Consider the following 20,515-nt stretch of genomic DNA (forward strand, 5'->3'; position numbering starts at 1 on the left):
GACCCTGGAAGACTGGGATGTACAATTCCTACGTTGCGTATCCTGCACATCCTCTTTCACACAGCATAGGATGCCTGCCTGATCGGAAGCTGCCCATGTGCCACAACCACTAACAAGGCCTGAGGCAGTGGATTGTTTTGAATAGGTTGGGACTCTCAGGGGATTGCCCTCCACTGCCCTGGGTGGATGTCACTCTTAAAGGCAGTCCCAACGTAATTTTCAGTAATAAATATGCTTGGCAACATGACTTGCTAAAGCTTGTGTGTGTGTGTGTGTGTGTGTGTGTGTGTGTGTGTGTGTGTTTTGTTTTCTTTTGCAAATTTTAACTGTCAGATAAGCATTTCCCTGTGAGTCGTTCTATGCTACCGTACACTGCAGCTTGCCTACTTCCATGATACTCCATTCCGCTCTCCCTTGCAGCCAGTTTTACACTCCCTTCCACAAAAGTCACTTATTATTTCATGGCAACTGAGCATGCCCAGTCCTTGTTAGCTGTTTTTCGGTTCCCACCCCATGCTTTGGATTTTTTTCCTCTAAAGATGTTTTGTACTTGTTCTCAACCTTTGAGTTCTTCCAAGGAAGCTAATTCCTGTCTTTTGTGTGTGGGTGGCGCCATTTTGGCTAAATAAGCAAAAGCCAGAACACTGGACATGGAAGAAATCATGCTAAAAGCTAGACTTGGATAGATTTCAAGGGAGTTTTTATTGAAGGTGGGGTTGAAAGTGCTTAAAACTTCTTTCCTGCTGTTCAGCTGGGAAAGATGATGATATTGCGTAGGTGACAGAAAGGCTAGCAGGAACCCCATCAAAGCCAACTGGAAGGCTCCTTTCACTTTGGGTGCTTGCTTGAGCAATAAATAATACACACGGAACAATCACTTAAGGGACATATAATACAATGTGGGCGATTCAATTATTTAACTGGTCTAAAAGAGGCACCCATTTCAGTGCTTTGAGAAGCTAACTGTAGATTTGATATGGTGCTAAATTTAGATCCACTGCAAACTTCCTCCACAAAAAGTGTGTGGGGGTGGGGGGTTGCATTTGTGGATAAAGAACACAAACCCCATATTTACATTTTCATCTGTGGTCATTTTACCGACAATTCATGTGATTTCTGTTAATGCATTGGCAACATTTTAAATGTTTGGTTAGCAGCCTCAAAATTGTGATGTATCTTAATTTCTGCAAGAATTTTTAAATTGTATATGGTTTACTTTGATGATGATGATGATGATGATGTGCTATGTGTACCAGTGGTTCTACTTAGTATAAGGCAGTGCCTAATCATTTATAGTATGTGCAGAATTGTATGCCGTCTTGCCATGCTTAATTCAACAACTGGTCCACCACTGCGGCCTTCAGCTCTTGACTGCTCTGACAGACCCATTTTACAATCCTGCAGTCTGAGATGTTTTAATCCGAGCCTGGCTGGTGCAAAACCTCAGTTCGTTTTCTGCAGAACAGGGAAAAAGGACCCTCATTGTTTATCTCGGCCTCCCCAAACCTGGTGCTCTCCAGATGTGCTGGACTACAGCTCCCACAATGCTCCAGCCAGCTGTGGAGAAAAGTGTTTGACCTGTATGTTCTGGGCCATAGTCTTTCCCTCTCTTGTGCACACTCACTCACATTGCATTATCCATGGAGGGAAACCTCTGCAAGGTGTGGTGAAGGGATATTCATAAAAAGGCAGAAGGTTTGGGAGGGAACTGGAAACCACATTCAAAGGACATCTGAAGGAATTGTTCAGCCCTAGGCAGAAACGTAAAACCCAAAGCACCTGGTTTGCAGGTTCTTCCTGTTTCACTATATGTCGAGGCATCTGAAATCCTCTGTGCTTCTCAAGCAGTGATGGCGTCTTTGTCCCCAAGGTGAGTCTGCACTTGCAGATTTTGGTCAGGGTTGCAGCCAAAGCCTCAGAAATGTCTGAGGCAGCATTTAGCTCAGGTCAGAATATGGCATTTAAGCACGGCAGAAGCTTCCGTCAAAATTCCAGCTAAGAAAAAGAGTTGCATTTTTCACATAGTGTGTCACCCGCGGTGCCCTACACAGCTGTTCTCTGTTGGGTCTGAAGGGGGTTCTGCATATAGTTTGCAATAGCTACTCCCACCCCCAGGAAGCCCTAGCAAATGGCAACAGCAGAACCAGCCTAACACCACGTTGCATATTCTTGCATGTCTGTGTTTGCTTCCTTTTTATTCCCTGTTTGTCTGTCCACCTGCCTTTCAGCCGGTACCCAAAGCTCTCTTCTCTTGCTTCCAGTGATGCAGTGGCGAAGTGCAAGCAGCCATAACCCCAAGCAGGGTCCAAAATTGCAGGCAATAAACCCCTCCTAGGAGTTTTCCTTTGCCCAAAGGACAGGCCTTTTGTTAAGCTCATGCGTCTTCATTGCTTATTTCAGGCCAAGCCACTTCAAATACTTTGGATGACAGCTTCAGCTACTGCAGAGATTGCGGTTAAGTGCAGAAGGCACAGAAAATCTGGGGTCAACGGGGAGGGGGGCAGATGGCTTCAGTTAAGAAAAAGTGCTGGGGCTGAACCTCTGCAAGACCTGGCCCAGCTGTAGCAGCTGTTGTGGTGCAGACATCCAGACTTTAAGTTTCTGCAGCCTCTGTTAGCCTTTCTGTTTTCTGGTACCTTGGTAGGCCTGGGAAGTTGAGCCCTGTGCTTGTCAGTAAGTGAGGGATCAGAACAAAAAGCCAGATGTTCCTCTTTGCTCCTGTGGGGGATTCTGGCAAGGGCAAAGGGCTCAGACTGCACTTTGAGCGATGGGGAAGGTGACTGAAGAATAGCAAACCTGCTCTCCACAGTCTCACTAAGCTCAGCACGAGGGTTGAATCATCTGGTGCCTTAGCATGTATTTGCAAAGGTTGCCAAGTTCGGGCATGTGCTGTAACCGAAGGGTCTGCTGCAAATTTTTGCACAACAAATTCCAGATTTAGTCAAAGAATTCTGGTAACCAGCTCAAATTTCTGGCTTTTACATAAAACTTCCTGCCAGTTGGCCCACAGGAGTTCAAGAATTGGCTTGAACAGGTTTATTTCCCTCCTTGTTGCTTGGCAGTCTTGCACATCACATCCACTCACTTTGCCATGATTTGACAGAGGGGAAAAGACATATTTTCCAACTAGAAATCAACTAGAGTTGAAAAATCAACTCTGTTCCATGCCAAAAAAACAGTCACTGGTTTTGACAAGGAACTGGCTGTCCGGAGAAGTCTTGCCTCAGTTTAATAGGTAGAATTTAGCTTGGTGGACAGAGTTTGAACAGGAAGGTGGAAACTGCAAAAGGAAGGGGAACCATGGATGATATTACCTGCAGTGACACTTGGGGGTGGATTGTGCCTGACTTGGGCCACTGCAGGTGATCTCACAGGGAGAAACAGAATAGATCTACCTGGTCAAGGAAACCAGATGAAATAGCATATGCCAGATGGAAGAGTTCTCAGGTTTTCGTGCAGGAGGCAATGCGATTTCTGAGAGAAACAAGCAGGTAGGACAAGATGAGGCAGGGGTAAGGTGCTCAGGCTTCCTCTTTTACAACAGACAGTTCTCTGTTTAAAGGATTGTCCTCTATTTGAAGGTATTCTCTACGGAAGGGCTATCCAACCAAAGTCTGGTTCAAAGATTCCCCATCACCACGAGTCCCAGAAGTTAACCATCAACAGTTTGTATTTGGACAGCAGTCTTTGAGCAAGAACAAAAAATATATTAAAATTACAGGGACTTTTTATAAACCTGCAACTAAACATACAAAATACATTATGAAAACGTGGTGCAAATCAGTGTCCTCTTTCCTGGTAATGCATTTCCTTACTTTGGCGAATTATAAGCAGCCACTTCAGTGTGGAGGGTTTTTGAGAATCCAGGGAAAACTGAAATTCCAGTGCAAAGAATATCCACCACAGGAGTAGAGAAAGCAGCAAGCAAGAAGTACTGTTGTGTAGACCAAAGCAGGACAAACAGCCAGTTGCTTGTATTTATTTATGACAGGCCTGACCAATCCAAAAGCCCCTGGCTGCCTGGCTAAAAAGCAGCCTAGATCATAGGCAGGTATATTCTTGGAGCGCTCACCTGTGTAGGCACCAAACCTTCACTGGGTGTTACCTGACAGGCCTGTATCAACAAAGAATCTTGGAAGAGCCTTGCTGAATCATCTCCCACAGTGGCCAACCAGCTGTCCACAGGATACCCATAAGCAACAGTACCCTTCTGCCCATATTCCCCAGCAGCTGGTGAACACAGCCATACTGCCTCTGATACTGGATGTAGCATTAGCCATCTGGACTTACAAGTCACTCCGATAGCCATCTCCTCCATGATTTTGTTGAAGCCCCTTTCAAAACCCTACATATTGGTGACTGCCTCTGCCTCTTATGGAAATGAATTCCATAGTTTAACTATGCGTCGTGTGAAGAAGCATTTCTCTTTATCTGCCATGAATCTCCTGTTAGCCAGCTTTATTGGGTTCTAGTGTGATGAAGAAGAAAAATGGCTCCTTCTCCATACTCTCCTTGCCATGCATCATTTTGCACACATATATCATATCTCCCCTTATTCACTGCTTTTTTTCTAAGCTAAACAATCCCAGCTGTTGTAACCCTTCTTCACGGAGGAGTTGCACCAACCCCTTGATCATTTAAGGGGTTGCCTTTCTCTGCTGCTTATCCCTATTTATTGATCATAATTGTACCCCTTTACTATGTATGGGTGTGAAAGCTGGACAGTGAAGAAAGCTGACAGAAAGAAAATGGATGCATTCTGAACATGGTGCTGGACGAGAGCTGTGCAAAAGCTCTGGACTGACAGAAGGAGAAACGAGTGGGTCCTAGTCCAGATCAATCCAGAGCTTTCTCTAGAAGCAGAAAGGGCAAAGCTGAAGCTGCTGTTCTTTGGGTGGAAGAGCTCCAAGGAGAAGACAATCATGCCAGGGAAAGTCAAAGGCAGAAGATGAATGGAAAGACCAAACATGAGATGGATTGAATCCATAAAGGAAGCTACTGCCTTGACTTTACACAGGCTGAGCAGGGCTATCCCAGATAGGACATTTCAGAAGCCTTTTTAAATGGTCACCATAGGTCAGATGACTTGATGGCATATATCAACAACAATCTGTACTCCTAGTCCAGTACTAACCACGATGCATGGCGGCTATTTGTCTGCCTCTCCAGTCCAAAACTGTTGACTCCGAGGCCCATTGGCCAATAATCTGGCCTTCCTGGGGTCCTTATCCAGGCCTGTGGGGTTCCCCAGGTGGCCATACTTTCCTCCCCTGGCCCACCCACTTTCCCCTGACCTATTGTTGCAGGTTTCCATTTTGCATAAGTTTTCCCCCAATATATATGTACTGTATATATATAGAGGCCAGGCGGACCTCTCTGGGGAGCGCATTCCATAGTTGGGGCGCCACTGCAGAGAAGGCCCTCCTCCGGGTACTCTGTCTCCTAGCATCTTTCACAGAGGGTTCCCAGAGGAGGGCTTCTGTTGCTGATCTCAGGGCACGGGAGGGCAAATAGGGAAAAAGGCGTTCCTTTAGGTATTTAAAGGGTAAATGCTTCTGTAAGGCTTCATTCTGTCAGAACTTTAATATTTTGGGTAACATGCCTCCTCTCCTAAGGCCAGCAGCCCTTCCCCTTCCACCTCTGGCTCTGTCCACCATGCACTGCCTAGGAATGGAATTTGCCCCATGGCAAACAGAGATTCAGCACCGTTTATTTTAACCCCTAATGGCTAGTGCATGAAAAGAACACCGAAAGGGACATTTGCCTGGCTGTGCAAACGTATTTTCATGCACCTCTGTAGGTGCAGATCTTGAATAAAAAATGGCTGCATTTGCCAGCTCATGCCGTTTGCATGCTAGGGTTTTGTGTCAAGGAAAAGGGGTATTTAAATAGTGTGGGAAAGGGAAGTGAGTGACTGAAGGGTGTTCAAGGGGACTGCCCAAGCTGAGATGTATGGGATGAGGAGAGGAGACTTTGAGCTCATTAAAGTATGTTGCAAGCAGAACTGAATGTTAGTGCGTAGCTGGCTGATATCTCTGGAAATTCTGAAAAAGGTGGCTGATTTGTGTGCCTGATCTTGCGTAAATCCACTGAGAACAGAGTAAAAGCATTGTAAGAGGGAGCTCCAGGAGAATCTGGTGGAGGCTGCCAGCGAGTGTAGGCTGAAATGGATAAACCCCCTTCATTTATTATTCTGCTTTCTGTGATCTGGAAATTAGACATTGCCCTGCTGCTTGCTAGAACAACCTGCCTGCTGATACCAGGGTCTTCCAGGAATGTGGGGCTTCTCTGATTTCAGAAGGGAACACAGCCAGCTGTCAGTGATGGGCATCCTGGCAAGAAGCAGAAAGCACATAGCACTACTAATCAAAAGGATCGTGCAGCTGTTTCATAGGGCACCATGGAATTTTTATTATTAAAACGAGAGAGAGGATGTGGTGGGAAGCACAGGAAAGCTACCAATGGAAGACTCAAGGACACCTGGCTCACCTGTTGATTTCTCTGAATGAGGCAAGGCAGTTGTGCCTTCATGGTGCCCCATATTCACCCCTTCTGGAATGAGGGAGTCAAACCATGCCCATTTACATGCAGAACATTCCTTTCCGGTGAACTTCCTTATTGCCTCTGCCCGGGGCCCAAAAACTGCCAGGAAAGCCATTTCCACGTGCATGCAGAGTGAGAACGCAATTTAATCTGGGCCTCCATGGTGGAGAGAAGCTTGCCGAGTTTGAGAAATAAAGTAAACCTCAGAAGATGTTGCATGACTTAGCCACAACTCAGGGTTGTGAATTGAGTTTAGTAACAACCATTAGATACTTTGGGCGAAAATGTCCCGGGCTTACTCTAATTTTAAAAGAGTAAAGTGCCAGTGCCAAAAGCGGCTGTCATAAACATGCCACTTGCAGTCAAAGTGCCTGCACAATGGATGTGTTTCGAGAAGGGAATGTCCTGCCATCTTTGCTTCCAAGTGTTCACCTAGAAGGGGTTTTGGTTTTATTGAGCAAAAATGGGTCTTTGAATTCCGCCTCCTTCTGCTTGTTGCTTGGATACCGTATCAAAGGGGCATAATTGCTAGCTAAGTCAGTTCCAAAATAAAATTAGAAGAGAGTGTCTTTTTGTTAATTCCAAGCTCGCTTTGGCAAGAGATTAACTGATGTAGCATCAATAGCTGGGAAATTGAGCGGTAAATGAAGGACTTAATCCCACTGAAGAATCTACTAGGTGGCCTCTTTCTCAGCCCTTTTGGTCGTTCCCATCCCTGCAACTCATATTTTTTGCTGTTGGAATATCACTTCTGAACAGGCGTGTATTCTAAATGACCTCAGTTTACCGAACACACAAAGCAAGGCCTTCCGATTAATTGTTCACCATTATCAGGTCAACTTTGCTCAGAGTAAGACAGGGAAATTTACCTCTTCATATCAGTATCAATTGTGCCATAAAAATATTTCCAATTCCTAGGCAATCTCTTCTTCAGATCAGCAGTGCTGTCAAAGTATGTCAGATTCCTAGGCAACACCATAGCTTTTTCAAAAATTGGAATCCTATCTCTACATGCCAGTGATACACAGGGGTGGAAAAGAAAATGTTGAAATACTTAAGATGCCTGGCCGGCCAGGTGGCTGGGATCTGTCCAGCCCTCCAATCTGTGGAACGCGTATGCTGCATCATGTCCGAAATCTTACAGTATTGTACTTGGAGGCAATTCCCAAACCGCAAATATAAGAAAACATGTAGGCAGATTGGTGTGTTTAGGAAATGTATATTTCATTCTTTTTGGCATTTGAAGCAAGTTAGGGAGGGAGGGTTTTGCATTTGGGATTTAAAACATTCAAACAAATGAGTTTTCTTTATTTAATTGGTCTCCTTCCTCCAATATTTCAACCAGCACTAAGTGTTGTGTCGCTGCAGTCTTGTTATGTAACTTCCAGAGTTTCCTTGCCAACCATATAATCTCGCCTAAAGAGCATTTTGGATTTCTGGAGTCAGCCAAAGTGCTAGGCCCAAGTGGTTACCCAAGGCAACTAGAGGCGTCTCTGAAGGGTCTCAACAGGAAGGGTTTGAACTGCAGACCAGTCCACTGGAATCCTTGATGCAAAGGTGTCCTATCAGAGTCCAGACAGCTTTCCGCAGATGCTACTTTTCCACTATTTGGCTACAAACCTTAAGGGTAATATCTGAAATTTGGTTAGTCATAATAAGGTATTGCCCAACTGCAGGTGTTGGATTCTTTCCCCTGACAGCTAATTTTGATTTTTCTCTGATAACTGTGTTCTTTAAGGAAAGATGTATGTATGTGTGTATTTGTACTACCATAATGCATCTGCTCATGCATAGAGTTTGACTGGTGGGCATTACTGCTTTACTACTCTTTGTAGCCACCTTTCCAGCGGTATTTCTGCTCCCTTTTCAGGTGGTAAGCAGCTACTGCTGCAGAGGTAAAATCTGCAAATAACAACAACAAGAAATTATTTGGAGACAAGAAATTTGGAGAAAAATCACCTTGCAGGGAAACTTAAAAGCCAGTGGCTTGCACTGAGACTGTCAGAAAGTTAGGGAGCCATCCTGTGTGTGCTTAAGCAGAGAAAAGGCCTACAACTCCCAGTGTGACCCAGCCTGTTCTCTATTGCAACATGCAAGGGATGGCCCCTTTTACCATCCTGATTCTCAACATCTTCCTATGAATCCCCTTCCTCCATCATTCTCTCCTTGACTACATCATGCAGGTGTGTGAGACCAGCAGGCTCTATTTTGAATGTTGCAAGTACTCCTTTGAATCTGACAAGGACTGGAACTGGTGCCAGTTTTCAGGGCTGGACCTAATACTGGGCAGTGGGGGCAATTGCCTCGGGCAGAAGATGCCGGGAGGCAGCAGCAGGGGACTGTGCTTGGCTTGTGCCACTCACGTAGCCTGTTGCCGCCAGGTGTGGTGGAGTAACATGTCCTTTCATCAGTGCTGAAGGATGTCCCAATGGGCAGCACAGGTGGGTTTGGTACATGCGGGCTGGGGAATACTACCTTATTCATTGCCTCCGGCTGCAAAGTGTTCTGGACTAGCTCTGCCAGATTTGCAGGACTGGCAGGTGCATGCAAATTACTTGCCTACTGAGGCTTTACTGAGTTTTCTTCCACTTTGTCACAGAGGCTGTGATCACTAGTATATTTTCACTTTTTTGGTGCAGGAGTGGCATTCAAGAAGGTTTTGCTTGTGGTGCAATTAATGGAACCTGCAGTTAGTACAAAAATGACAGCCTGGGTATTGAGTGGAACTGGGTGTCATGATCATAATAAGCCAGGATTGTACAATCCTCACTGGCTCCCAATTCATTTCTGGAACCAATTTAAAGTGCTGATGTTCACCTATAATGCCCTTCATAGCTTGGGGGTAAGATAAGGTCTCTCTATTTATTTTTATTTTATTTATTTCTATTTATTTAGGATATTTCTAGGCCGTCCATCACCTTCGTCTGTGAACGGCTTACAATCAAATCTATAAATACAGTGTACATATGCCAAATAACAATAAATTAGATATCCCACAACTGACATGATAAATTAATTATTAAGATAAGTTAAATAAATTAAAATAATTATAATAATACTTAAAATCTATTAACATTAAAATATTGGTTAAATAAAAAGGTCTCTTCCTGAATATTCCTAACAGAGCTTTGATACTGTGAAATAATAGGAATCAAATGCAATTTAAATAAATGTTTACTGTTTTGCAAATAGTAACTATTGTATATTTCTGTATAAGAGATACAAAAAGCAGCTGGCATTTTGGGACCTGCAGCTTTCACCTTTTAAAAATGCAAGTTACTGGGCCACATTGTTGCAGTCTATATTTCTGATTTTATGTAGTCAGAACTGTGGAGTTTTTAAGCACATGGACTCTTTGTTATGTTTGTTATATCCAACATTACCAAGTTCATATAATAAGCCTTTTTTAGATGGTTCAAAACATTTTTAACACTTAATTGAAGAAGGAATTTTATTTTAAAACAGTACTAAACACACTGCAACACATCCATAAAGGGCAGCTTGGACTTTACAAAAACCATTCAAGCATTATAAAGATTGTGTCAGTTCCATGCAAGTAGATTGCCAGAGTAGCTACAACCTTCTATCAATGTTGTATTTTTTAAGTCACACTGAAGACTGGAGAAAATGTTCACCAGACTTTGTCAAAATCATTAGGGTACATAGCACCATTTCAAGAGCTCTATATTTTTTATCGTGGAAGTATTTATATGCCTTTTAGCCTAAAACTGACCCTGCCCATGGCAACATAATGACAAAAAAACCCCCTTTAAAACATAGTCATTGTTTTAATTATCCTTAAGCACTCTTCTGTTGCTGTTATGTGCCATCAACTTGTCTATGACTTATGGTAACCCTAAGAATGAAAGCCTTCTAAAATGTCCAGTCCATGACAACTCCATTCCACTCATCCCGTTTCAAGGTTGTGGCTTTGTTCACGGATTCAGTCCATCTTTGGTTTTCCCTTTTGTCTTCTTCCTTCAACTTTCCCTGACATGATTGTTTTCACCAGTGAGTCTTGCCTTCTCAGGATGTGTCCAAAGTACAACAGTCTCAGTTTTGTCATTTTGCTTCTAGAGAAGGGCCTGGCTTGATTTATCTAGAACCTACTTCTTTGACCTTCTGTGGGTCCAGGGTATTCACAAAGCTCTCTTTCAGCACTGTGTTTCAGATACATCCATTTTCTTCCTGTCAGTTTTCTTAACTATCCAGCTTTCACACCCATTGATTGGGCTGGGGATACAATGGTTTGGACGATACTGGCCTTGGTCTCTAGTGAAACGTCCTTACACGTGATGGTCTTTTCTAGTTCCTTCAGTGCTTCCCTTCCAAGTCTCATTCTTCTTTGAATTTCTTGGCTGCGGTTTCTCTTTGAATTGATGACTGAGCCAAGGTATGTGAAATCTTTCATAATTTTGATTTCTTCATTATGAACATTGATGTTCTGTAATTCTTCTGTGGACATGATCTTTGTTTTCCTAATATTCAGCTGCAACATTCCTTCTCAAGTGATCTATATCTTGGCATTACTAGAGAAGTGTGGGAGTGACAGAGGATTGATGACAGAAAGCAATTGCTTGCAGTGTCAGAATGGGACCTTAAAGGGATGGATGAAATGTGGTTTTTCCTCTCTACCTTTTCAGTGTATTCTTAAGATGGAACTAGGATATAATTTTCATTCTAGATAAATCTCATGGTTGTAATCTTGAGTGGGTATGTGTATCATTGTTCTGGTCTCTTGTACTTATTGTCAACATCTCTGTCACTAAGAGAGTTGACTTGTAAGTCAAGATCTTTGGCTCAGTCACCCCAAAATAGATGCTTACTGTTGCTAAAATTTCCACATCATGTCACTTGCAAGTCATACGTACTCACAAATGAGCTGGCCATCAACCTTCTTGGCCAATTTTTCCTGATAGTTTCCATGCAGTGGCTTCCCTGGTTCAAATTATTGCCCCGACCCGACCTGTGCTAACCATTCCTCCTTTAGTGCATTCTGATTTCCCGTTAGCTGGCTCAAGAGTTCCATTACAGATGGGAATTCCTCCAAATATGCCTCTTTTCTGCCCTGGCTGTTCACTTTCTGTTACAACCTATGAGTCAGAGGTGCCACAAGATGTGGGTTGAGAAGGACTCTCTTCAGGAGGACTAGCAGCTCCATTTTTGCCTACCCTGGAGTCCCACTGGCGGGCTGGATCACCCACCCAGATAGCTCCCGGTAGAATGCATAACTACAGCCTTCTGAGGAGAACTTTGCCTCTTAACATTACTGCAGGGGCAAGGTGGAGCAGCTGGGTGGAGGAGGATCTGAGGTTAACTAATTACAGGCAGACAAAAGGATTGCATACCTGTTTCTAAAACTGCTTCTCTGTTCTCTCTAAGAAGTAGTTTCATCCTGGTTAAAGGGTCTGTCAATGTTCCATTACAGACATTTGCCATTACTTCAGAAGCAGCTTAAAAGCAAACACATTTATTATGGTGCATTATTTTGGGGAGTGGACACAACCTGCTTTTAAGGGAATGATTTCCAAGGCATGAAAGCATGTGCTTTAATAAATTTGTTAGTCTTTGAGGGGGCCACAGGATTCTGTTGTCTTTGCTGTGAAAGATTACCACAACTCCCTTCTGGAAATATTTATTATTATTTATCTAATTAATTTCTGAAATAAATAGCTGAAGCTCTCTGGGAGGTTTACACAAAAGTATAAAAGTAAAAGCAATTAAAGAGGTGTGAAATAGGTTATTCCAGCACAGTGTTTAGAACATTGCACTTGGACCAGCTGTGAAGTTCACTGGACAATATCTTACAGGCCTAACCTTTTGCTCCTGATGGTTCAGGATAAAATGGGAGTGTTTTGCGTGCATATCCATCCATCCTTGTGGGTTACATCTAGCCTTGCAGTTTGAAAGTAGGCTGAGACATTAAAGTTCATCCAAAAGACATTATTTGTGACACTTCTTCAGCCAAACAGAGAACTTGTGTGAAGTCTGAACATCCATAAACAAGAAGCTTGGGCCACATGAATGCCTTATGACCATCCCAAGGCACTCCTGACTGAAAAAGTAAACAAATCTAAGCCTCGCAGCAATTTTGAATGGAATGAGCTGTGCTAAATTATCATTTCAACAATGTGCCCTTTTGCCCCCATTCTCTAATGCAAACTGGCAAAGGTCCCAGCTGGGAAGAAAACCCTGATCATGGGATTTCTCCTCATTCTATATAGGCAGCTCACTCATGGGACACCAGGTTGGACACGCAGGCAACATAAAGCCCACAGGCCCAACTGTTACATTGCCTTTATGTCTCACGCCGTTATGTTTCCTTCTGAAGCTGAACAAAACTATCCTTCAAGTAGGGTATGGTCTGATGGGCAGCAGTTCTCCAGTCACTCACACAGTCATTGTTTCTAGCCCTGTTACCCAAGGCAATTGCAAGGTAGGGTCGGCCCTATCATTAGGCAAAGTGAGTCAGTCATCTCAGGCAGCAGATCTTGGAAGGTAGCAGGAAGGTGTTCAGGGAGAGAGCTGTGGGCCAGCATGGCCTGCGTCATGTCCCTGCAGCTAGCCGGGATCGTGGAATGGGGAGTGCCCTGTTGCCGGTCAAATAATGAGTCAGCTTTCCATCCAGTCAGTTTTTTTGTGCCCAGAACAAGTGAGGGTGCCATCTGGTCTTTCGCGTTAGGCCATTCATGTTGTAAACAGAGAACCTGGAGTTTGAAGCCTGGTATTTTCAACATGCAAAGCATGGGCTGTTCTCTTGAACCCTCCTCCTTTTAAGCTGCCAGTCAGCTCATTTGGAGGGGACCGATGCAAGTTTTCATTCAGATACCTGGCCAAAGTCATAAACTAGAAAAACAAACAGAGCCTTTGTTTTAATTCTAAACACAATTCCTCTCTGTAGCTGTTCACCTGCACTTTGATGTTATGCAGAGTTCCAGCTTGCATAGCAACACCTGTTTGCCAAGGGTGGGGCACTGACAGTTGAATGGATATGCCTACAGGTGCTGTGTACTGCTGGTTACAGAGAGAGGCTGATTCAGTGCAGAGCAGATGAAAAGCAGCAGTGGTACAAAAGGGCTCCAGGGAGTCAGTAATGCAGCAGTAAAAAGACAGTCAAAACCACCAAACAGCTTGATCAAATTTTCAAATTGGCCCAGTAGAGCCAACACACATATCAAATGCTAAATTTTGCTAGGTTCAGAGGAGAGAAAGGGAAGGACTTCTTCATAAAATGCATAATTAGTCCGTGGAATTTACTGCTACAGGATGCAATGATGGTCACTAGCTTCTTGTTGTTATATGCTATGGATTCATTTATAGAGCCAAACCATCTCATATTTGGCCTTTCTCCTCATCTGCTTTCATCATTCCTTAGCATAATTGTCTCCTCCAGGAAAATTTGCCTTCTCATGTTGCACCCAAAGTATGAGTGCCTCAGTTTTGTCATTTTGCTTCTAGGGAAGGCACTGACTTGGTTTCATTTACTTGTTCATCTTTCTGTCAATTCAGGGTATTGAGCTCTCCTCCAGCACAGTGTTTTGAACGCATCCATTTCCTTCCTATCAGTTTTCTTCACTGCCCAGCTTTCACATCCATACATGGTGACTGGAAAAACAATGACCTGGATTATCTTGACTTGGTCTTTAATGATGCAGCATCACACTTGATGAGCGTTTCTAGTCCCTTCATTGTTGCCCTTCTAAGTCTCAGTCTTCTTCCAATTTCTTGACTGCAGTTTTCCTTTGAATTGGTGACTGAGCTGAGGTATGTAAAATGTTTCACAATGTTTTTGTGGCACTGAGGTAATTTTTAAAGGAGATAGGCAAATTCATGAAAGATAGACCCTGTAATGACTGTGTCAACAAGTAAGATTTAGTAAATGGAACTTAATATGCAGAGACAGTGACTGTTTGCACAGTATGCAAAAATGTGTTGCATCATGTGGCCCTCCCCTGTTTCACATGATGACAACAAGTTACAGCTTAGATTAATCATAAGCTGTTCTATCATCCGATTATAAAAAGCTGGGGTTAATCTTATCAATGGTCTGTTTGAAACAAGCCAACTTCAAATCTTGGGTTATGAAGCTGCTTGTTAAAACAAACCATTGTTAAAATAGACTACAATTACACTACAGGTACACTTGGAAGCATTTCTATATTGTGGTTAACAGAAATCCTCCTTGTGGCTGTACTGGAGGAAGATGCAGGTAAATTAGAAAGGGTCCAGCGGAGGGCAGCAAATCCAGGTGTTGGAAACACTGCCCTATGAGGACAGACTGAGAGAACTGGGTATGTTCAGCCTTGAGCAGAAAGACTGAGCAGGGACATGATATCCCTCTATAAGCACCTTGAAGGCTGTCACAAAGAGGAAGGTCAAGATCTCCATTCTTGCAGCTGCCAGAGTGTAATAATCAATTCAAATTGCGACAACCCAGATTCAAACCGGACATCAGGAAAGCTTCCTTACTGTCGGAGCAATACAACAGTGGAACCAACTGCCTAGAGAGGTGGTGGGCTTGCCCACACTAGGGCATTCAGAAAGAAACTGGACAGCCATCTGGGTGGGATGGTGTAACGTGGTGTCCTGCAACAGCAGGGGGTTGGGCCCGATGGCCTTCATGGCCTCTTCCAACTCTACTATTCTGTGATTCTATAAAAAAAGAGGAGGGGGCTGCACAAAGCTAATTATGGCTCATTCTCACCATGCTAAACTATGGTTTAGTGTGATCGCTGAACATGGCCAGTCTGCCTCCGAGTATCATGGTACGTCTATTTTCATGCTCAGCTGGTGGGTTTCCTTGATATGGTGACATTTATTTATTTATATTTATTTATTTATTTTTATCCCGTCCTATACGAATTGTCTCTGGACGGCTTACAGTGTGATGAATATCCAGTAAATACAATAGCAGATAAAATATGACTGAGGATGGATAAAATCTGATTAATTTTTTAAAAACTTTAAATTATTGGGTAAATAAAAAGGTTTTATTTATCAGGATGGACCAGTGTTGGAAAAAGGACACTGGACTAAATGAACTCTTGGTGACTCTCTGTATCTTATTCACTGTGAAGGGAAATTCCAGTGAGCAAATAGGGTAGCAACCAGTTCATGTTATTCTGTCCTTTCTAGGCTGGGTATAGAATGTACATTCTCATCTCTCCCCTCTTTTTAAAGGAGAACTTAGTGTTGTTGTTTTAAAATGTGTTGAGAGGATGCAGTGCAAAATTCTTTCTATTTAGAGACAGCTGGCAGGGCAAAGATTATCAGGAAAGGGCTTTAGAGGAAACACAAGGATTTGCTATATCAAATTAGAACATTGTTCCACCAGATACACTCTTTTGCCTACCAGGAAGGCACGTAGCTATTGCTTTAAATGAAGAGGCAACTTTGCGTTCATGTTGGAAGCATATACAAAACAGATGTAATTATAAAGTCACAGTATCAGAGTATTTACAGCTCCTGTTTGCAATGAAATGGTTTTCTAAGCATGCAATTCTATATCTAAAATTCTAGGCATAAAAAGCTTACAAGTCCCAGCAGGCTAATTGGGGGCATGCTGGAAGTTGTAGGGGTTTTTTCTGTCTAAGCTGGCATAACAATGCTTTAAAACGTCACAGCCAGGTTTTAGGTCCTATGTTGTACCAAAGAGCAAGCCCTATAGAAAGAAAGGCTTACTTCTGAGTAAAAAGGTTTAGAATTATGCTGTATATACCAAATCTTAAACAAAAGGCTATTGTAATTGCATATTTTGGATCTGATTTTATCTATCAATGGTTAGAAGCCTAAGTTAAACTTTAATGAATATTTATAAATTCAAATAATTTAATGAATGTTGCTTCAGATGTTTTAAACCATATTTCTAAAACCATTGGAGGAGGAGGAGGAGGAGGAGGAGGAGGAGGATTCCTGTTAATGTTAGTAAGATTTTCTGATGAAGACTGTCATTTTTGCAGTAAACAAATACATCCCACAAATACTGTATTAGAGCATAGTGCTTGGATTAAATTCTTTTCCTCTTTCTGAAATGAGTGGGCATGTGTGACATTATATGCCATTCTGTCTCTCCTACAAGAATTAGTTTCAATTTACTGCATGTCCTAAAAAACCCAGTAAAACAGAAGCCAACAAAAGCAATCTTTTGCATTGTTGAAGAGGAAAGAGGTGGAGGAAGAGGAGGCTGGAGCTCTGACTCAGATGACAGGAATTTGGGTAGACAAGGAATAATGCTGGAGCAAAGAGCATCTGCGCATTTCTTCAACAAGCTTGGAGACTGGGTTCAGCAGGAAGTGATCTCCGTAAGATTAAAGAGCCAGTTTTAAGGCAGAGCTCCAAGCTGGAAAACGAAAGACCTCTTGTCCAGCTGTATCATGACTACATAGAGCAGCCTTCCCCATGTGTTTAGGCTGTACTTTCCATCAGCCTCAACTGGGATGGCTGGGACAATGAGAGTTGTAGCATCTTAAGGTTAGAGGAGGCTGTCCTAGGAACGTAAGAAAAGGCCTGCTGGGTCGGAGCGAAGGTTGATCTAGTCCAGCACTCTGTTCACAAATGGGCCAGTCAGTCCTCACAGTGCAGCAACACCCTCTTTCCCGTGTGGTCCAGCATGCTGCCTTTGATCTGGAGGTTGCGTAGAATCATCAGGACTAGTTGCCATTGAATTTGTTCAGTCCTCTTTTAAAGCCATTCATATTACTGGCCATCATTCGATCTTGTGGAATTTGACTTAGCATTATATTTAACACTTAAAGCCTTTTTCAACCATGAAAGGGGAGTTTTTCCTAAGACATGCCAAATTTGCTCTTATTTTTAGTGTGCTCTCTTATTTGATTGATGTAGGTGCAAGAGACCTCAGCCTAATTACATGGGAATAGAGGCCCATGTACAGGCTCCCCCCTTTAGTGCTGGCTCCCCAGCTGCAATGTGAATTGGTAGATTTACATCTCTGGATCTGGTTCTCTCCACTGCCAGAAGGCCGAGCTCAATGGGTTTCAACCAAAGTAATGTAGACTTTGAACAGGGAAAAAAGGTTGCACAGCCCGCCTGTACATTGAGACACATTCCTTTGAGACACAGTGTTCTCTTGTGAGGAAATCACATTTTGCCATAATATGTCATTGCTTGGCGAAGGATGTGCCCCCCCCCCCGCAAGCCATGCATTAAATACTTAATTTAGTGGCTCAGAGGCTGCAACCATCCTCTGGAATTCCCTGGTGAGGGAGGCCAGGTTGACAGGTAAATACATTTTTATTAAAAGCAGGATTTTGGTGTGTAAATGCGTACCCAGGATTGGATGTTGGCTTTATTCTGTTAGTGTTATGCTTTTGATTGGGTTTAATGCATTTGCCTTACTGTTGTTTTCAGGCAAGTTTTTATTTATCCATGGTTGTAGGCTGCCTTGAGTGCCATTTTATTGGTAGAAAGACCAGATACAAACCAAATCAATTTTTTAAAATAGTTGCATAATTGCTGGCAAAATATCGGCTAACTTTATTTTGTCATGCTTTTTATATTGCATGCTATCCCAGAGTTCCTGTTAACCCTGAGATCTTGAAAGTGAAGGTTAGAAATGGAAAACAAAATTGATTGATGCCACAGACCTATAGATTATGTCCTTGTGTATCAGAAGCCACCAATCTCGGAGCCTTCAGTCATCGTGTGTGAATCACCATTTTCTCATCTATACACTGCATATTTCACAGACTGTTTAGCCTATCTAGAAACGGTGCTTCAGAGATTAAGGGAAGGAGCCTGGCAGAAACGCCATTAAGCTTATATCCTGGCCTCTCCCCATTTCCCCCTCTGCTTGGTCAGTTTTCCAACCTTGGAAGGCAGCCTGCACAGTTCTTCCTGTGAACCAGACAGATCTTTGACTCTATCTTCCAAGGCTGGAATGGTGTCTCTGTCCTTGGACAGAAAATCCCCACACTATCCTATGGCCCTTCAGACATTGCCTAGGGGCCATGGGATAGCTCCTGATCCTTTCCAAATTTACTTACCTCCAGCTGGTCTTACTTATGAAAAGCTACGTGTAGGATAAGCACTGCAAGTCTCTAATGGAAATACACACAAGCAATACTTCATCTCTCTGAGGACTTCAAGCATTTTGAGAAAATTATAATTTATTACTATCTTAAGCAAACAAGCAGAAAACAGCCCAAGAGCAACCACTGCATCCTTTTAAAAACGAACAAGCAATAGAAGTATTTTGTTACTGGTGAAGTTTCTGCTGGAATAAATTACTGCTGTTTTGAGATCCTAGGTGGAAACAATCCACACTTCCTGTAATGCTAAATTTCTTATTCCCTGTGTTGCAGAGGTCAGTCATTCAGATTCTTAACACGTAAGTACACAGTTAATCTACCCCAATTTGAACTGCCTCTGAACAGGATCTACATCCTATGCCATTGAAGACCCCAGCTTCTGTACATTCTCATGGATGAGATGGGGAAGTGCTGAAAGACATGGTGTTCTTTGACTCTGTGAGAGGGTTCATATAATCATAAAATAGTACAGTTGGAGGGAGCCGATAGGCCATCAAGTCCAACCCTCTGCTCGAGTTAAGGCAGTCTTAAATTCATCTACATCCTCTTTTAGTGACTGATTACTTGGTGTCCTGAAGCCCTGCAAAGTCAGATCTCAGAGGAGATACAACTGGATTTATCCTGCATCATCTGCAGTCACCACTTCACATCCATCAGGCCATTACTTGACATTGCAGTCATTGAGTATTCAATATACACACATGAAGTCCCAACACACAGGCCTGCTTCTCATGAAATGTTCACCAAACTTTCCTGAGAAGGTTGTGATAGCAATGAGATCGGCCAAGCAGTAGCAGCCATACTGAGAGTTGGCAAGCCAGCCCTTAATCTGGGGCACCATAGGAAGGAAGCCATCAAACAGATGGAATCTCAGTCCCAGCAGATCAGTTCACACATGCAAGCTGACCCTTGGACTGTTGCATCAAGGGCTTGGCCAGAACTTCTGTGGCTTTCAGTGGTGTCACTTTTCACCGAAATGGTTGTGGGGTGTTGATCACGAATGCAATCAAGGCAGAAGCCTTAGCACTTGTTGCAACACAATTTATCGCCAGATTTTCTTCTCTCATTCCCCTTTCTACAGTGTGACACAATCCTGGCATATTTCTTACTTTGGGAAGTTAAATATCTGATGATGTCCAAGGAAAAGATACTGAAGGCAACTGTGGTATTTTGTTAACAGGGATTATTATTTTTCAAAAATCACACCACATAATGCTTTAGTGGTGTTAGTCATGGACAACTCCTCCCCCCTTTCAGGCATGCATCTCACGAGACAGAAGAACCTTTGGCTAGCAAAAGGGTTTCATTTAAAAATCAAGCCTTTGCATGGAGGAAATGCCCTCACGTTAAATAGAAAAGAGCACAATTAGCAGAAATACTGCTTCATGTTCAAGTATAATCCGTGCAAAGCCATTGGTCTAATAACCGGGAGGCTTGGATGTAATTGGATCGAGAGATCCACACCCTCCTCCCAAATGTCAAAATATTTAGCAACTCCAATGAAAACGAATCGGACTGGATTGTTGGCTGAGGAGCGCCCCTCCCCCACCCTCTCCCAAGGGCCCACGTCGTGTTGCAAAGTATGCACGCGCAAGGATTTTGCTTTTTTGCCTGTTGCTAAATACTGGATAAGCGTTTCTACCTCCCAAGAGTTTCTTTCTTGCTTGCTCTGTGCCCTCTTTTTCGTGCGATAGTAATCTGAGCCTTTTCCGTTACATGAGGCTCTTAACAAAAAGCCTACCAGCTTTGTTTAGGAAGGTACCATTGTCATTCTTCTGCGTGTCCGTAGGTGTCTGTCCTTTCCCTTTTTTAAACCTGGCCACGAGGAGACCCATGCCGGTTCTGCGCGCTTCGCCTTCGCCTTGGATGCTGGAAGTTGCCGATCTGCAGCGAGGCTTTCCGGTTCCCACAACGGTCTGCAACGC

At 43.2% G+C, this 20,515-nt stretch overlaps 1 protein-coding gene across 3 annotated transcripts in view; it reads left to right on the plus strand.

Moving 5' to 3' along the window:
* Positions 1-20,515, plus strand: part of SPTBN1 (spectrin beta, non-erythrocytic 1) — a 209,551-nt gene that overhangs the window by 60,978 nt on the left and 128,058 nt on the right. The window lies entirely within an intron of this gene.

This window comes from Varanus komodoensis, unplaced genomic scaffold (genome assembly GCF_004798865.1).
Source record: "Varanus komodoensis strain SLA01 unplaced genomic scaffold, ASM479886v1 scaffold2, whole genome shotgun sequence".
Lineage (NCBI taxonomy): Eukaryota > Metazoa > Chordata > Lepidosauria > Squamata > Varanidae > Varanus > Varanus komodoensis.